Genomic DNA, 18,030 nt, shown 5'->3' with positions numbered 1-18,030 from the left:
TTATGTATGGTTTTTATTGTAAATATCACATTGATATGTGTTATAAAACTTCAATAAGCGACATGGTTGTCATGCTATCATGTTTTTCATGATGGTTTTGATTGTGAAGAGGTTAACGAGCTAAGTTATAAAGCTTCATGGGTATTATATTTTGGTTTTCAATGATTTTGTTGGTTGTAGGTGTCATAGAACACCGATCATGGTGATCCCCTAAGGGGGAGGGGTTTGTAACAACCCTAAGTTAAAAGTTCATGTAATAAAAGTTAATGCAACAAAAATAACAACAAGGTCATGGGACACTTATTCCAACCTAAATGCTGGGAAAAATATCCCAGTGGGCATCACTTGTTGTGTTTATGGCTAAAGGGAAATTGGAAAAGGTAATGGCAAAGGATTTGAAAAGGCAAAGTGGCATTAATTGGCATATTGTTTATGAAAATAAAGGAAATTGAGAGAAAAGGAAGGTGAAAAGTCACAGGTTGCATGTGAGGAAGAAAGTGAAGGAAAATAGAGGTAAAATGAAGAAATTAGAGGCATCAATAATAGAAAGACATCATAGCATCAATTGGTACCTTTTTGTCAGTTCAGTTTTGGAATTAGTCTCGGAGAGGAGAAGAGCACTAAGAAAATAAGGAAAATAAAGCAAGCAAAGGAAGGTGGTTTAACCTCTTGATTCCCTTGGTTGTTATGAATTGGTTTATCCCATGAGATCCCACATTCAGGCTTGGAATATGGCAGAAGGGTGATTGGGTGAAAGAAATATTTGGTTCATCCCAATCTATGGTCAAGTGGTACATGAAAGCCTCTAATTTGATTAGATTTTGCTTATGGTTAATAAGAGCTAAGTTCCCCTTACTTTTGATGTGTAAATGTACTTGTTATTATGTAGCTTTAATGGTTGTTCTATCATTGTTATTTATCTGGTTATATGCTTCTTATAAGCATGGTTATTTGATAGATATAAGTATGGCTCCTAACAAACTTCTAGTAACAAATTTATGGTCAATGAATGCATGACCTAATTTTTGTTATGACAACTATTGTGAAAAGGCATTGTTCCTTCTTCTTTACCCTTAGATAATATTTTAGATATTTATGTTTAGTAATTAATTCATGACTTGCATGCATACCATATGTTTGACGAAATTTCTGTCCCGGTTAGGAGGAGGTAGGTCAAGTCTTGATTCAATTTTTGGTTTATAAGATTTTTTTCTATCTTGTTTCATTTTTGGAAGTTTCACTAAGTTCTGGGTAGAGGCTGAAGTCCTATCCCTTAAAAAGGGGCTCAGAATTCAAGGTTGCTGGCATAGAACTAACTAGAAAATTCCATAGTCGCATGGAGGCAAGATTATCAGTGGGATTGGAGGGCTATAGTTGCTTACATGCCTTGGAAAGGGAGTGGTTGGAGCTCTAGATCAATGAAAAAGAGAGTTGTCTCAAGGGTTGGAGAACTGGAGATGTTGGGTTGCTCCTAGAGGTCCTGTAGCCCCTGAGGTTAGTAAATAAGGTCTTAAGTTGTCGAATCCATTTCATTAAGGTCATATAAGAGGTTGAGTCTTATCATAGTGACCCTCATCTCATGTTTACCTTAGGAAAACTAGTACAAGTGGGTAAATGTGGTAGGAGGAAGTTACAAAAACAATCCAACTAAAGACTGTGCATGATTTTTTTATCATCATAACCTTTTCAAATGCTCAATATACTCATGACATCCTCAAGTTTCCATACATCCTTTGAAATAAATGAAATTAGTTGTCATCAATGACAACACACTGTCCAACAAACCTTCATGGATGCATAAGCTATTAATCCCCCTCCTTCCATTAAAACAATTAATTCTTGCTTCAAATAATCCATGGAAATTGTAAAGTCCTTCTCCATGTTAGGCACTTGGAGGATTGATGCACTAGTGAGTAATATCTTTAGTTTGATTAATATAGCATTGCATTCATTTTTCCATTCATACATAACTCCCTTACACTGTAATGTGGTGATGGATTATCCAATTTCAAAAAACCTTCTGTTAATTTCATTATATGCATACTTCCATCAGGGATCAAATCTGCTCTTTGCATTTTCATTATAGGCATCTCATAATGAAATCTTTTATCATTCCACTAGGTCATGCCAAAAATGATCCACTGATGGTTGTCTTATTCTTCTTAGAACATCTAATTTTCCCTCATCAGGTATATTTGCTAACCCTTCTTCATGTTTCATTCAGTTATGGTTTTAGTTATATTATTTTTAGAGTCAAGGCAGTTATGTCTCCATTAGGCCTTAGGGATCATTTTCAAAGGTCAAAAGCTTTTCTTTATTGCAAGTAAAAGGTAGAAAAGGTATGGGGAAGACCAATAAACAAGAATGATTGGTAGTTAGTCATGGTTACTGTACAAAATCCTTATTTCACTAATGCAATTTTCATCTCAAAAACATTGTTTTTTGAGATGAAAATAGAGTATTTTAGTTTGTTCGTATCCTTGATGTAATTCAAGTCGATTTATGTAATAATTGTTCACATAAGATGCCCAAGGCACTTATCCTTGCTGCAAGAGAGGAATCATTCAAGAATCATCTCAATCAAAGCATCATCCACTTGAAAAGAGACAAAGAAAGAAACCATCAGACGGAGATTTGAAGAAAAAGTAAAAAGTTCCAAACAAAAATTATAAAGTTGGTTTTTCAAAGGAAAAATCCAACTCATCCTCTATATAATATTTCAAAAGAATCTTTCAAAATTCATTATGCTCATTTGACAAAGAGAGAAACCGAGTTGCAGCGAATTGGTGGCCGAAGAAACCACGGGCACTGCACATAGACCCCGAGTGTTGCGAATAGGGTAAAGTTGTCGAGCATTGTGCATACAGGCACGGCATTGCGCATACATCTAGAGCGTTGTGCATAGAGCCCGCGAACCTATGTATTTTTGCATGGTGCTACGCATACAATAGGGCATTGCACACCTGTACATGGCATTGTACATAGGGCTGACAACCATCAAAACTATCCTAAGAAGCATCCAAATCACTCCTTTTGCTACATAGAGCCTCAGACAAGTAAGTATACTCCCTAAGCTGTCCTCCTAACACTCATTTCAAGATTTTTGAGTTTGTTTGATATTAAAATTTTTAAACCCTAGGTTGTTTAAAAACCCTCCCTATTTATCATTTTCCTGTTCATTCCCATATCTTATTATCATATCCCTAAATATCACCCCTATTCCTATTCCCTACGGTCAAATACACTTATCCCCTATACCCTTGTCCCCAAACAAAATCCCTAAACCCCTACTTACAAAATAGTCCCTACTGAAAAATACCCCCCTTTCTCACTCTCACATCATACATATCTCATTCCTACATCACAAAAACTCCTCTCCCCTTCCCCTATTCCTACTCACCATGAATCCCACTTCCTGATTACCTTCTCTGGGGTTTCTAAAGCTTCAAACTCAAAAACATGGATAAAGAGGATAACGATTATGAGGAGGAGGAAAAGAGTGGCAGTGAAAACATGGAAGATGAACCTCAACATCAGAGAAAACCACATAAAGGAGGCAGAATTATCAGAGAGGAACAATCAAACATCAGAGAGTTAGAGGCTTCCCCTATGACTGTCTCTTGTTTCAGGTATCTGGGATGTTATGAGTTTTGTGAGAAAGTACAAAGAGTTCAACATCATCTTGAGCTGACCAAGCTTTTTGTAGCAAATATCTGTGATAACAGGGTAACTCTTGCCGAGGTGACATTTTAAGTTTCCACCTCCATCATTGTTGATGCTACAAGGATTCTGAAAGTGGGGGAAAGGTGGTATAAAGCACAAGATTTGGATGAGCACTACTATGAGGCATACATAAAATCCAGGTAGAGGAATGAAAAGAAGAGGACCTTTCCTTTTAGGTTCCTTCACGACAAGTATGCCTTTATGATGAGGATCGTTATGAAGTATTTTACATGTGAGGGAAGATTTTCTAGACTATACACCTACCATATTAGGCTTCTCATGCACTTCACAAGAGTGAAAATGTTGAACATCCTGTACTTATTATTCAGGAACATTGAGAAGATGGCCTACATTGTACAAAAAAGGCCATACCCTCAGCATATGAATATTATTTATCACTATTCCATGATTAAGATTATTGTGCTACATCATCTCAACCTCCTCAACGTATCCTAGGATACATTTATTTTCAATCACATCTTCAGTGTTCCTCAAATTCCTCCATTGGTGCCTCAAGAAGCAGAAAGTCCTTCCAGCAGTACCAAAGTAAAGAAAAGTAAGAAGGCTAAAAATACTAAAGTTGTTGAGAAGACAGAAACCTACAAGACATATAAGAGAGGGGCTAGAAATTTGTTTACAGTGGATAGGCAAGTGTTTACTCTAGCTAGTGTGGAACGGGCCTTGCCTTCTTCATTAACTCATAGGAAAATGATTTCTCCACAAACGGTGGAAGGGGATTTGCCTTCTTTGTCAACACAACAGGTGCAGCAGGTGCAAAAAGGGAAGGAAAAGATGCTGGAGGAAAACCTCAATGATGAAGAGAAAAGGGAATTTGATTTGATGGAACATGATGAACTAGAACAGCCAAAAATTCATCATGGCATTAAGATAGTTAACTTGGAGGCTCAATATGAGGTGACAAATGAAAACATAATCATATAGGAAAAAGATGCACATATCCAAGCACTAATGCACAACTTGGCAAGAGCTAAGTATGTCGTTTCATACCGTGAGCAAGAGAACAAGAAGCTAAGTGAAAAACAGGTCCTCATGGAGCTAGAACTTGTCAAAGCAAAGAGGCAAGATGACAAATGAAAATTACTAATGGAAGAGGAAAGGACCCCATCCACCTTGACTACAGAATAGAAGCTTGAAAGGGAGATTGAGAAGGATATAGAAACATGGCTTGACAGGGTCAATTTGCATTTGGAGAAGCTTCTAAAAACGACCAAAAGGGAAAATCAAATCATCAGGCACATGGCTTACCATTACAAGACCCGGAATGGTGGTGGTATCCCACAAATTTTGAGCAATTTTTAGCAAGTTTTGAGAATGTTTGCATTTTTGAAAAATTTAGTAGTTTTTGACACATACATTTTGCCTCTATGCGCAACGCCACTGGCACTACACTTTTCCTAAGAGCATCCAATGGAAAAAATAATACAACCATTGGATTCCTAATGACATAAGCATGGTCCCTGTGTATTTTCTAAGCTTTTGGAGCAAAAATGGTCAGCGAAAAGGTCAAAAAACACCTAAAAAATCATGTTTCTGCCCCTGTTTTTACCACGACGTTGCGCATAGAAGTAGTATTCGGAGAATCAGTTTTTGAGGGATAAAATCAACTCCAAATGGGAAAATAAAGGAAAATTTTGAAATTATACAGGACATGCTTTCCAATGAGCTATCATGAGCTCAATTTGGACACCGGGAAGGTCTCCAAATTGGCCGTGCAAAAAGTGCTGCACATAGCCTTCTCGCACTGCGCATAGGACAATTTTCTGCTAAATTTTCACTTTACTGTGCCATGGCTGTAACTTTTTGGTTTTCTATTAGTGGAGGGTGGATTCATTGGATCCAAATTTCTCATGAAGTCAAATGAATCAATTTCTTCCCTTCTAGAGGCAAGTTGTTAGGGTTGCCTAGATTCTAGTTTCTTGTTCAACTTTTGATGGATTAGTTCCTCATCTTAAGGATTCGACCTTTGAGGATGGGAGGAGGTTGAATTGAGGTATATATCTTCTTTTCATTTCTCATTGTAAAGGGTTGGACTCGGTGGATGCTTATGTTTTGATTAGATATCATTTTGTATCAGTTACAATAGTAGATTAATGAAAAATTGCAGCTATTTCTTTGGGATCTATGTGGTATGATGTTTAGTTCTGTTTTTCTTTTGTATTCATGTGTTAGAATGTATTTTTGACTCCATTTCATCATTTCATTGCCTTTATGTGAATGTATACAAGTCTGAAAGGCAGAATCCATATCCTTTATGCTCTATTTTGGGTAGACATTTCACAGTCTATGTTGTCTTCAGTTTAGGAAGAATCCATGTGTTTTACATGCTCTTTCTAGCTCCTCACCTGTCTCTCACCTAATCCATGAAACCCTAAGGTTCTGATTATTGTGCCTACCTTTCCCCATCCAACACCCTTCAATTTTGAAGTAATTTCCTTGCCCTAATTGTTTGGGTCTTTCTGATGCAGAAAAACTCTTCAAAAAAAAAAAATCAAATGAAAACCTTGTGCTACTATACCTAGCGTAATATCAGTTTCTTTATCCAGTCATTTTGGCTGAGATCCTTACAGAAAGAATCCTCTCCTGGCCTAGTAGGGATAGCTACTTGGCTATGCATGGTTTGTGGTTACCCCGAAATTGCCTTATTCAGCTTAAGGTTCAATCCAGGTGCTAACATAGTGGCGACCATACTGGGGAATCGAAAGACCAGAAATAAATCACCCTAGTAAGTTGTTTTATTTAAATTCTAAAACTTTTTGACAATGAGTTTTAGAATTTAATCATAGGCTGAATTGGAAACTTGTAAAGCAATATCTTGATTTTCAAAATACTGAATTTGCAAAAATATACCAGATCCATTCCAGATCCAAATCCTTCGACAATTATCGATTATCCTCAAAACATTGGTCGAAAATCTAAAAGAGTTGCAGAGAAATCTAGTTGAACCAAAAAATAGTTGAGTAAGGATTTCATTCCTAGAGTTAATTCCCTCCCGAGAAGGTTAGACACTTTGCAGGACATTGAGTTTGATATTCATTCTGAGCAGAGTTTATTTCATAGTAAATATTTAAGTTGGATTGGTCAGACAGTTGTTGATTGCTCTATATCTCTTCATAACCTCGTTGAAGATTTGTTTTCACATGATAAATTAGGGTCACAACTTATTCACACTCTTGATCTCTTGTGAAACCTCTCTTCAAACATAAACACGTGGGTGCAAAATAAGATTCGTATACCATCTTTTGATTTTCAAAATACTTCCATTGCATCTACTACCACTCAAACTATACCTCACCCTCCACCTTCTTCTTCACAGACTGTTCACACTACTCAGACTATTGTTAATTCCCCTTTGATTATACCAAATATCCCACCTCCCCCACCTCCAGTTATGGTTGCCCGATACGCACCCCTTGTTTTTCCTCAAAATCTTGGTGACATGCCCCCTGATTATCAAACCAAAATATCTTTGTTCGACAACACTCAAACTATTACAGCTCAACAACATGTAGACAAGATGAATGATTTCCTTGACCTCCATGAAGTTGAAATTGAAGATGTCATGATGAAGCTATTTATAAAAAATTTTGGAGGAGAATTTCAGAAATGGTTCAGAGCCCTACCAGCAGCTTCTATCACTACTCTACCTGTCCTTCATAGGTAGTTCGTATATCGGTGGGAGGTGAAGAAGAATCCGCTTCATATTTTGTCCAAATATGAGAACATCAAAAGAAATGTTAGCGAGAGTGTGCAAGACTATTGTGTGAGATTTAATGTAGTATACAATGCTATTCCTGCAAATATCAAACCACTAGAGGGATTGTATTTGCTTAAGTTTCTAGATGGATTTGATGCCGATATAGCATATCAGTTACGTGAACGTGATCCTACAACTCTAGAAGACATGCAAAAGAATGTTGTGAGCATAGAAGCGAACTTGCTGGTCAAAAGAGCAAGAATGAGATCAGAGAAAAGAGTGCCCATGAAAGAAGAAACATCTACTTCAGATGCAATAATGGATACATTGATTTGAACAATGGAAAGGATGGTTAACCGGTTGTCCATCTCAAATAGACCTGAATCGTAGTTCCAGAACCCAAACTTTAGAGGGTAGCAACAGCCCCAATTACGAATCAAGCAAAGAGAGCAGAAAGCACCAGAACAACCAGCACAACAACAACAACAGCTGATCAGAACCTCGTTACAAAAAAATTATGTTCAAGGAGTGGAAGAGGAAGACGAGGAAGATCTGGTAATTGAAACAAATCATTTCTTCACTACAGATGATATGCCCATATTTCTGACCGAAGATGAGGAGTATGCAAAAAGTTCTGACATTCCAAAGGATGAGGACAACCTCTTAGAAAATGATGTTGACTTGGAGACCAAATCTGATGATTATCAGCATGGCTATATGAATGCTTTGAGCGCACAACAGAAAAAATACTCTTTGAGGAGCAGAGATGTACCGGTCAATCCTATTCAAAAGAGGAAGGATCTTTAGTCAAATAAGGATCTCTCAAATAATTAGCAAAGAGGAAATGAGCATGTCGATTAGAATCCTAGTAAGGTAAATCAACCATCAGCAAGTACAACTACAAAAGAGAAAGAAAACCATAAAAAAGGATAGTGTAATGAAGGAGAAAATAGATAAGAGGGATATCATTGTCAAAGAGGTAGAAAAAGTCACATATTTTAATTTAGAAAGTGAAATTGCTAAATTGAAAGTGTCCATTCCTTTGACCGAGCTTGTTAAGAATAGCCATTACAAACACCATGTGTCTAGAATACTGCAAATTGATCCTTTTTCGGAGATGGTGAATGTTGAGGATGATTATCCTGATCTTATTTTCGATCCAGCTATAGATGGTCAGGTAGAAGATAGTGAGGTCCCGCCCTTTTATTTGAGTCTTAGACTACATGAGTATATTCTTCATAATGCTATGCTTGATTCCCGATCATCTCACAATTTGATGACCATGGCTATCATGGAAACATTGGGCCTAGATATCACCCGATTGTATCATGATTTGTATTCATTTGATTTTGGTAGAGTTCGTTGCATTGGTCTCATCAAAGATTTAGTGGTTTACTTAGATCAAATCCCAGCCAAGAATGTTTTGATGTATGTGGTAGTAGCTGATATACCACCTCGATTTGGTATGCTTTTGTCTAGATCTCGGGAGCCAAACTCAAATGCACTTTACAACTTGACTTCTCTTATGCTACAATCCCTGTTTTCGGTCAACTGAGGAAGTTGCAGAGGGAAAAGAAGATGAAATATATGATCAATAGTAAAGAGAAGCCCATAAACCATCTGATAAATGTTGTACATACAGATTTAGAGTCTTTTATTTTGTACAAAGATGGTAGATTGAATGATGTAGATATTTAGCTCATAGAAGTAGATGATGTACCAGAAATTTCCGAGTGTTTTAGAGTAGTTGTTAATCAAGAAGAGGAAAAAGTGGAAATTCCTTCTGAGCAGCCTCCACAGGAGCAGAAAGTCACTGAATAATAGAAATATGAAGCAACCAGCAAAGGTAATATGGAAACAATGGTAGAATTTCAACATCTAGAAGACAAAGACGGCCTTTGGAGCATGGAATTTGATGGTTCTTTGGGTAAGGATGGTGCGGGTATTGGAATTTGGATTCAAAGTCCTGTTTTTCAACCAGACAAAGTTCCAAGTAATGTTAGAGTTTGTTCCTATAAATTAGCTTTCAATTGCTCTAACAATGAAGCAGAGTATGAGGGATTGATTATAGGTCTAAATATTTTGAAGAAGCTTGGCGTGAAAAGGATTTCTATTTATGGTGATTCAGAGTTAGTGATTAAACAATTCAAAGGAGAATATCAAGCAAAGCATCCACAGATGAGATCTCATAGGAATGCAGTCTTGGATATCTTGAATATGTTTCCAGAATACACATTGACAGTGGTGCTGAGAAGTCAAAACATCATTGTTGATTCACTTGCTACAAGTTCAGCGAGCAATCTGAAAACTCCAATGAATGCTAGCAATAAATTTGAAATTCATTTCAAACATAGGCCTACTATTCCTGATAATTTAAGATATTGGTAGGTTTTCTGGGATGACAATGAAATTAATTCCTTTTTGCAAAATGAAGGGAAGTTTAAGGATTCTTTCATTGATGATGTTTGTGATTCCGATGAACAAGACATTGAGGTAAATCAGATGGATGTTTTATAGCTGAAGGACAATGTTATTCCTAGAGGTCTGATACCTTTAGAGGAGTTGTTTGATCAAGATGATGTGGCAAGAAAACCAACCTTGGTTCCTATTGACAAAGGAGTTGAAGATGTAAACATTGGGACAGTGGACAAGCCCAAGCTTGTTAAGTTGTCAAAAACATTATCTCCCAAGTCAAATGATAAGTATGTTAATTTTCTTTCTAGGTATTTTGATGTTTTTGCATGGGATTACTCAAACTTGAAAGTTATGACAAGAACATCATTCAGCACACCATTCCTATCAATCCAGATCAAAAAACCTTTAGACAAAAGTTGAGGAGGATCAACCCAAAGCTATTGCCATCCATCGAGAAAGAGGTAAATAGATTGTTTAAAGATGGTATCATTGTTCCAATTAGATTTGCTGATTCGGTTTCGAAGTTGGTCTCGGTACGAAAAAATACCGGAGAGATAAGGTTGTGCATTGATTTCCTGAACCTAAATAAAGTGTCCCTGAAAGATAATTATCCTCTTCTTAAGATGGAACACATTCTGCAAAGAGTAGTTGGAGCATCACAGATGTCACTTCTAGATGGCTACTCAGGTTACAATCAAATTTTGGTGCACGAAAAAGACCAAGACAAAATTGCCTTCACAACACCATGGGGGACTTTTCAGTATGCCAAGATGCCATTTGGGCTGAAGAATGCTACAATTTTCAGTGGGCCATGGATATAGCTTTCGCTAACAAGAAGGATGATTTCTTAGTGGTTTACTTAGACGACTTGACAGTATTTTCTGGTTCTGATCATGAGAATTTACACCACCTAAGGATTGTTTTTCAGAAATGCAGGGAGTTCAGGATTTCTTTAAATCCAAAGAAGAGTCTTTTCGCCATGGAGGAAGTTAAGTTCCTCGGTCATATAATTTCCAAAGATGGTATTCGTATTGATCCTTTTAGGGTGGAGGAAATTCAGCAAATAGATTTTCCATGCAATAAAAAGGAGATCAAAGCCTTCAACGGTAAGATGAACTTCTACGCATATTTATACCAAATTTGGCTGAGCATTTGCATGAGTTAACTAATATGTTGAATAAGGAAAACACTGTGAAATGGACCGAAGATGCCATGAAATCATTCAACTTGGTTTTAGTTATATTATTTTTAGAGTCAAGGCAGTTATGTCTCCATTAGGTCTTAGGGCTCATTTCCAAAGGTCAAAAGCTTTGCTTTATTGAAAATAAAAGGCAGCAATGGTATGAGCAAGACCAATAAACAAGAATGGTTGGTATTTAGTCCTGGTTACTATACAAAATCCTTATTTCACTAATGTAATTTTCATATCAAAAACATTCTTTTTTTAGATGAAAACAAAGTATTTTAGTTTTTTCATATCCTTGATGTAATTCAAGTCATTTTATGAAATAATTATTCCCATAAGCTGCCCAAGGCACTTCTCATTGCTGCAAGAGAAGAATCATTGAAGAATCAGCTCAATCAAAGAATCATCCACCTGAAATGTAGAAATTTTGAATAATAAACACTTATTCACAAAGATTATCCAAAAAAAACACTATTGCAGAAGACATGCATAATACGTAACCTCCTCTACGTTGACCATCAATTTAGCAGCATTAAAAACAATGAAACATCAATCACATGCGCACATTAACACAGTATGTAACCTGGGGAAAGCATACAGCTGAAAACCCCACACTATCTGTATATTATAATGATTGAAAACATGTAACAATACATAGTACAATACTCCTCACAAGTACTCAGTACTATCTCCACCCGTTACACACAAACTAGCTCAAATATGAATCAATCACAGGTTCAAATCTCCTCCGCTGCTTGCCTACCTCCACTACGCAATCCTGCATGAGAATAGATGAGAATGGATGATCCAAACTCGTATTTCCCTTGGCTGAACCATGCAAACCTCATTGGCAATACTCAATCCATCGATTGTGCAAATCTCATGCACAACTATAGTCACAACTAACAGCAGTCTTGCCCTTTCACTCACCTCTAACACCTGTCTCCACTGAACTGTCCATGCACTGAGTTAACTGATGTATTATTTAGTTTCTTTATGAGTTAATAATTAGTGAATTAATTAACAATTAATTCACATCACTTATCACTAGTGTATTCTACAGTTAGACTAAGTACAACTAGTTTAACCAAGTCAAACTGAACAGAACTCCATCAACTCCACAATCAACTCCACCAAAACTCAACCACTTGAGTTATAACTGAAGTCCACCATGCAATAGCGCAATTGACCCATAAGAAAAGCGTATTTCCTTCTGGCAACTACATGTGCCACATCCGTAGCTCAAACTGAAGTGCTCCAAGATGATAAGATAATGTTTATAGTCCAAATATTATTATGAGCTAATAATATTTGACTCTTCTATTTTTAGCCTGGCAGTCTAAAAATAGAATCCACCCATATGTCTAAAAATATAAGTCCATCTATTTTTACCAACATGGCCAATCATCCACAAATAGCATCCTGCAACTCATAGACCATGATCCATATGTCTAAAAATAGATTTTGCGCCAAAAATAGCTTGCGGGCACACTTAGTGAAGGCGACTCCTTTCCACTAAGCTCCATCATCTTGTTGCATTTTCAACACTCTCTCTCAACAAGATATGGATTATCTGCAACCCCTATCCTGCAACTTAGGAATGTCCTGCATGCAACACATTTGCCCGGCCCACTTGCTCCAATAACACTTGGAACCAAAACACTCCCAACTGACCACTCTGTTGGGCTAGGAACATACTCTAATGTTGAAGCTCTACCTGCTGCTGACAAGTTGCTCCCTCTCTAACATCTATGCTAATACAACATATCCATGCATCTCGCACCATTTCACACTTCTCTGTGCCACCTAGCACTGTGCAAAACACTTGTGCCTCTCGCATTGTTGTAGCCTGCTAGCTATGCACTGTCCTGGGATTCCCTACACTGTCGCTCTCTCTGCCTCTCCATCAGCATCTATCTCTACCCAATCAGTCAATTCCTGCTACTCCACATCAGGGCTCCTGTAGCAAGGTCTCATCCAAGAGGTTGGGTACCTCAAGGATCCTGGCCCTCCTCCTTGGGACGATCAATCCACATCACCCCACCTCCTTCCTGGAGGTATGGCTGCATGCGATCCCTCAGCCCACCTGGCTCGAAGTTTCCCCCTACTAGAGGTCTCTACATGAGTAGATGTCTCTACTTGATCTCCTATCATCTTCCCCTATTGTGGCTGCTCCACAACCTTCTGAAGCTGTTGCACCAATCGTGGCTCCTCCACAATCGTCTGAGACTTCTTTTGGCTCTGCATGTTGAGAGGTAATACACACTCCCTCTCAACCACCAAGTCTCCATCAGTTGCCTCGCTGCTCAAGGCTTTTCATGCATCTTGAACCTCAAGAGAATATAGGTTCTTGACCCGTGAACCAATCTGCTTCACCTGTCTAGTGATGATGTGTATAAGGAAAACCTTTCCCTTACTGAAGACTACATCACAACCTCTCTCTTACAGCATCGCGATCGACACCAAGTTTCTCTTTAGTCCTGGTACATACTTGACATCGGTCAAGGTAAGGCGAGCTCCATGCTCCCTCTGAAAACTAACCGTGCCTACACCTGAGACACTATACTTCTCATCATTACCCATCACTATGAGTATTTGGAGATCTTTCTCCTCCAAAGTACTGAACAAACTCTTTTCACTGGTCATGTGGAAAGAAGCTCCACTGTCAAGAAACCAACCACTTCCCACCATGGATGAAACCATGCATGCCAAGAGTGTGAAATCCAACTCAAACTGTGAAGCAAGTGCCTCACCTTCAGATCCTTCCCCAAATCCCTTCTTGGATTTCTTCTTTGGGCAATTAGTAGCATAATGGCCCAACTCATGACAAAGAAAGCATCTCACCTTTGACTTGTCAACCTTCTTCCCATCATTGGAAGAACTGGATTCGGAAAGAGAACCCTTCTCCTTCCCCTTCTTCACCTTACTCGCTAAGGCATAGTTCTCCTCATCATGAATGGATGAAGAACTGTCTCTAGTTCTCTGTCTGATCTCCTCTTGCACAATATCTGACCAAAGTCTCTCCCATCCTGGCAATTTCTCTCGACCATTGACAGAGTCCTGATAGGAATGCCAACTCTTTGGAAGACCAAGGAGAGCCAAGCTCACCAAGTCCTCATCATCGATAGTCACCCCCACACTTCCCAGCTCATCCCTGCATTGGGTGAACTTCGTGAGATACTGGGGCATACTGTCTCCATTCTCACACTTAGATGTTTCTGAGTTTATTATTGAGAACCATTCCACCAGCTCAAAACTCAACTGCTTCTGATCTAAAATTTGTGAGAACAAAGTATTTCTTGTACAGGGATCGACTGTATGGGCATTCACCGAATATCTCACCTTCAAAAAGAAGGATGAATCCAAACGCTACCTGGCCCGATTACAGACTCTGCCTGAAGAAATAAAATGTAATCACTTTCTGAATAATAGATCTGATGATCAATCCTCGCTTTGATATCCTGTAGAAATTTTTCTACAAATCAAAGAGCTCCAATATCATGTAGAAATTTTGAATAATAAACAATTATTCACAGAGATTATCCCGATTATACACTATTGTTGAATACATGCATAATACATAACCTCCTTGTTATCAGGAAATCTACTGTCCACTTGGATCTACTAGTCCCACTAAGACTGGTAGCTATCTTAGAAACAAACAAACTAAGACCACTTTTGTTTTCCTTTATGAGAAGTAGATAAGGGTGGAATGAAGGACACCAACCTCAGTCTTGCGCTTGGTTCCTTGCTTGATTCCTCTCCTTTCTGACAGATCCTAGCCGCTTCTCCTTCTTCTACCCAGCTTCAAAGAGCACCTCTGGGATCAAAGCAGCATAATACTATCGAAGAAAAGAGATCTACAATCATAAACAATATAGGACCAGATGTATATTGACCACACAAATGCATATATCATCAAACATACAAGAATGTGGAGGAAAACTTGAATAGCTTTATTAAAAATTAAGAATAGAAAAGAGGATTATAACCAATTGTTCTGACCCAACATCATCCTCCAGCATGAAAGCCCTTCTTTCACCTCATGAAAAGCTTAGATCACCCAACACTATGATATTCCAACAAGAAACCAACAACACTTCCTTACAAGATACAAAATTCTAGCTTCTGGATCTCTAGGATGAGGGATCCATATATAGATGATTGCTGGGGGGTGAGTCAGCTTCTGGGGTTTGATTAGTGTCCTCTCTTTGATAGGTCTTGATTCCACTTGGAGATTGATGATCTCTTACTCATCCCTGGACGAATTCAGAGAGGCAAGTGTCATAGGAGAAGTTTCTGGAAGATTCCATGATCATCCACCTCTCAAACTATCTCTGCCATTTGTCCACTCTCACCCATTGCACCCCATAGAAGGGATTTTTAGTATGCATCGCACCTCCCATGTGCATTTAGGTGGGATGCATCGCACTTTGACCATGGAGCAGGTGAGATGGTCCAGTTTTGACCAGTTTTGAGTAATTTTTCATGGAGAACTTCTGGGAGATGATGTAATCAGCTGACCTTGTTCTTTTAGGGGATGGAACAACACTTTTAGGGACATAGGAGCCCTTGGTTTATGGACATGTTTGATTGGGGTTGCAGTGCCCAAAAATGTTTATAACAGTTGCCTCCTAAAGCATGAGGTTGTTAATCTTTTGATGTCAGGTGAAATTCTTTATCATGAGGATCCGAAGTTTTTTCAAGCTGGAAGGCAACCTGTAATAAGATACAATATAATACATTATCTTCATAATATTTTTCATGATCTAGCTGAGGCGGGAATTCCCATGCTCAGCTTTATAAATTCATTTGCATGTACATAAGACAGACAACCGTCTACGCGGGAGACTGATGATTCTGATAGAGTCATCATCCTTTGATTCGGATGATCATTTGTGCAACAACAATGTACATTTGATGTGTTTATTTTCCTGAATATATCTTAGCTCGGATGGATGAAACTAGATCCGGGGTCTTCAAAATCATTCAATCTTCACTTGGAGTACAAGTCGATCCATGTGAAATATGTTCTGGAGTCGAACATGGAAAGACATCGCCTGATTACCAGCCAATGATGTAAGTTGTTAACAGGTGCGAGAGGAATCACCGATAATGATGATGACCCTCAAGGTACTACAGTACAATTCGCAGGGTGTGAATAAGGGACTTGGCATCGAATACCATGCAAAATCTTTCGGTTGAAGGCCATTGATGTAAACCTATTGCAGGAAGTGAGGAACCTGCCATTGAGGCATGCAAGCTTCAAAGTACTGAAAGGGTTGTTCCTAAGCCGACTTCTTGGATAATGAGCTGATGTCGACAAGAAGTCACCCACTGTAGGAGGGCCTTAATGAATCCCACATCTATGACATGGAATGGAGTAAATGATTTTGGAGGTGAAAACGGTATGATGATATAGGGTTCAGGGTGGCGGTCATGAAAGAATGGAGCGTGGATGTATTGCAGCGGATGAGACACAGGTGAATTCTCTGAGCGACTTCTCTTGAACGTACCGGCGACACTGACATGATGGATTGGTAGCGTTAACCCCAAATGTGGATGGTGTGATGGACCAATGGTGATATGACTAGTGAATGGAACAACCCAACCCGACTTGGATGCGGAGTGAAAGTGCCATGTTCAAGAGCGACTTGCTACTAATAAAGTTTCTTCAAGTTTTCTTCCCAATTTTTCCCCAGTCATTGCTGATCAGTACCTCTTTATTTTTGTCAAGATTGAGGAGGATAACATATTCTTGTTCTATAATTTTCCCTTTGGGAAAACCCATCGCTATATTTTAACGAGCCTAGCGATAGTGAAACTCATTCTTGTCTGTATGGACAAGTTTGTCGCTATTCAGTTTTAATGAGTTTAACGACAAAGATAACTCAGTCCTTTTCAATTTTAGAGAGTCTAAAAAGGAACGTAAAGGAAACTCCAATGATACTTTTTCGTCATATAATCCCTTAAGCCCGAAAAATTATAAAATAATACAAAAGGGATGAATTTTCGGTAATTTTAACGAGCCGAACAAGACAAGCGCTCGATCTTTTTGTGTAATAATCCCTCAGGTCCAAAAAGATTAAAATATAGAGGAGGGCTAGCACTTCTGGTCATTTTAACGAGTTGGAGAGGCCAATTGCTCAGCAATCTTTTCATATTTTATGAGTCAGTTGAAAAGAGCTTAAAGGAGACTCATTTTTTGAGGAACGAGTGATAATTTTCGTGTAGTAGTTGATTCCAGGTAAGGTTTGGAATTTTCCAGTCACGGCAGTGTCACGAGGATGGCTAACAGGATCACTCTTCGTAGCTGTTCCTCAAAAGGGGTAAACAATCAAATGGAGGTGAATGATTGGCTAAACAGAGTGGAGGTGATGATGAGAACACGACCAAGGCTCAAAAGATGATGATAATGCATTCACAATGGTTATTTACCGGAAATTGGTTCATTTTTTAATGATCTTAAACTCTGGGGAACGTTTGCTCATTGCTTATGTTTATTTTTTAACGAGCTTGAATTCCGTGTTAAAACTACTCGTGATAATGGTCATTGATTTAATTTCACCATTAATCACTTTGTTCCTTCAAAGGTTGTACCTCCTGTTCAATTGCTTCATCAAACCGATTAGAAATGAACAATATATGTTTCAAAATGAGTTAAAACACTAATATTTAACTCGAATTACGTGAAAAGTAATTTAAAAGTGGTTTTTACCCCTCATTGTACCATCTCATTTGAACTTGGTTTGTTGGAGCTCTGGAGGTGCTTTTCCCCCTTGATTTTCACTAGTTGATTTCAGGAGTTGCATTCCTTCCTTTTTGAATTCTGTGCATGTTTCCCTGTTTTTCTGAGCCTCTGGGGTTTGAAAAATTCACCCTGGCTCCATTGCACCCTTTCTATATTGAAAGGTGCGATGCATCCTAGCTTGGCCATTGGCCAATAGGGATGCATCCCACCCAATACACTACTGGGGGTGCGATGGGCACG

The sequence above is a fragment of the Pinus tabuliformis genome, chromosome 4_1 (genome assembly GCF_031772625.1).
Source record: "Pinus tabuliformis cultivar Carrire ecotype Pingquan chromosome 4_1, CPIR1, whole genome shotgun sequence".
NCBI lineage: Eukaryota > Viridiplantae > Streptophyta > Pinopsida > Pinales > Pinaceae > Pinus > Pinus tabuliformis.
Note: the sequence above shows the minus strand (reverse complement) of the source record.